The sequence below is a fragment of the Macaca nemestrina genome, chromosome 9, assembly GCF_043159975.1.
Source record: "Macaca nemestrina isolate mMacNem1 chromosome 9, mMacNem.hap1, whole genome shotgun sequence".
Taxonomy (NCBI): domain Eukaryota; kingdom Metazoa; phylum Chordata; class Mammalia; order Primates; family Cercopithecidae; genus Macaca; species Macaca nemestrina.
In genome coordinates this window covers 90,809,069-90,811,316 of record NC_092133.1, presented here as the reverse complement: position 1 = coordinate 90,811,316, position 2,248 = coordinate 90,809,069, and the positions used below count along the sequence as shown (strand labels likewise).

General features: G+C 41.3%; 1 pseudogene; it reads right to left on the bottom strand.

Moving 5' to 3' along the window:
- Positions 1 to 1,162: 1,162 nt before the first annotated feature.
- LOC105486586 (prohibitin 1 pseudogene) lies at positions 1,163 to 1,942 on the bottom strand (annotated as a pseudogene).
- Between the last annotated feature and the right edge of the window lie 306 nt (positions 1,943 to 2,248).

Sequence of the window (2,248 nt, the reverse complement as noted above, 5' to 3'; positions counted from 1 at the left end):
TCCATATTATAATTGATCTTCTGTCTAGATGTTCTATACATTATTGAAAGTGGGTTATTGAAATTCCCAACTAATATTATAGAACTATTTTTCCTTTTAATTCTATCAATGTTACCTCTCTCTTTCTTTCTCTCTGTCTCTCTCTCTCTACACACACACACACACACACACACACACACACACACACACACACCCCTTTGAAAGCCCTTATATATACATAAGGGCTCTTGTTTGGTGTACATATGCCTATAATTTTTTATCCCCTTTGGTAGCTGATTGTTTTATCTCCTTTGTCTCTTATAAATCTAGAGTGTCTGTAGTATAGGCTTCCAGCTCTGTTTTGGTTATTATTTATGTGGGATGTACTTTTCCAGTTTTCATTTTAACCTGTTTGTGTTTTTAGTTCCAAATTGAGTGTTTTCTAGATAGCATATAATTATATTACTTTCTTACAAAATTCATTCTGCTAATATCCACCTTTTGATTAGAGGGTTTAATGAATTTACATTTACTAATAAGGAAGGATATCTGCTATTGTTGTTTCCTGTATGTCTAATACATTTGTTCCATTATTCCATTATTGCCTCATTTTAGGGTTAGTTACATTTTTAATTTTTCAATTTTAGTAAACCAATTCGATTTTCCTCTCCTTTACTTTTGTGTATATTCCTGAGATATTTTATTTTTTGTTACTATGGGGATTACATTTAACATCCTTAGTTTGTAACAATATACTTTGAATTGATACCAACTTAACTTTAATTGCATACAAAAACTGTGTTCAGGTACATCTCCGTCTTCTCCTTTCATGTTATTGTTGCCACAAATTACATCTTTATATACTGTGTGGCCATAACATAGATTCATATTTTACACATTTGTGTTTATATCATTTAATAAACACAAAGTGGAATTATCAGTCAAAAAATAATAATACTGGTATTTATATTTACCCTTGAAATTACCTTTACTGGAGATCTTCATTTATATATTTATTTTTTAGAGATCTGAAGTGATTTTACTTTTACTTCCTTCACTTTAAGTCAATCGTGGCATTTCACAGTGATTTCTGGGTTGGGGGCAGAAGGAAGGCAGTATTAACTATCCAGGCTGTGGCAAAGTTGGCCCACGTGGGTGCAGGCAGGGTAGGGGGTGGGAGCCCTCACTGGGGCGGCTGGAGGAGCTGGGACTGCCCTGCCAGAGGTAGGTGATGTTTGGAGAGCGAGAACTTGCATGTGATGTCCTCTGGGGCTTCCAGTTGGCGCAGCTCATCAGGCCGTCCCCTGCAGTGGCCAGTGAGTTGGCCATCATCAGCTCGGCTGCTTGGGAGTTGCCCTTGGCTGAAACGATGGCCGCCTTTTTCTGCCGCTCAGCCTTTCCAGCACAAATCTGGTCTTCTCTACTTCCTGCTGAGCCACCTGTTTGGCTTTCACCGCTTCTGTGAACTCCTTTTCTAAGGTCAGTCCTGTCAAGGACACGTCGTCCAGGATGAGCCCAAAGGTGGCTGGCTGCTCGCCCCTTAAGGTCGCCGCTCACCTGCCTGGAGACCAGCTCTCTCTGAGTGGATAGTTCTCCAGCATCAAAGCAGCCACCACTGACTTGAGGATCTCGGTAGCGATGGAGGGCAGCACACGCCCATCATAGTCCTCTGCGATGCTGGTGAAGATGTGAGGAAACTGGCTAGCGAAGGGCAGGAAGAGGATGCGCAGTGTGATGCTGACATTCTGTAAAGCTTTGCTACCAGTGATGATTGGCACATTACATGGTCGAGAAGGGCAGTCAAAGATAATTCTACCACAGTGTCCTGTACTCCATGGAATCGGTCGGAGATGACAGCTCTGTGTCCAGCATCCACATTACATAAGGCAGAGTTCACCAGGCCTCCTGCAACAGCTAAGGCCAGGCCAAACTTTCCAATGTACTCAAACACTTTGACAGCCATGTTTCCTTCTGCTGGGCCCTCTCACACCTGCTTCCACTCTGACCTCCACATGAATTCCCCAGCCGCACACACCAGATCTTTATTTCTTCAAACAGCTTTGATAATTATCTAGTGTCCTTTCACTTCAAGCTGCAGAAATCTCATTAGCGTTTCTTGTAGGACAGGTCTAGTGGTAACAGACACTCTCACCTTTTGTTTGTCTTGGAACCTCCTAAATTCTCCCTCATTTTTGAAGGACAATTTTGTCAGATATAAAATTCTTGATTATCAAGGTGATTTTATTTTAGCTCTTTAAATGTGTCATCC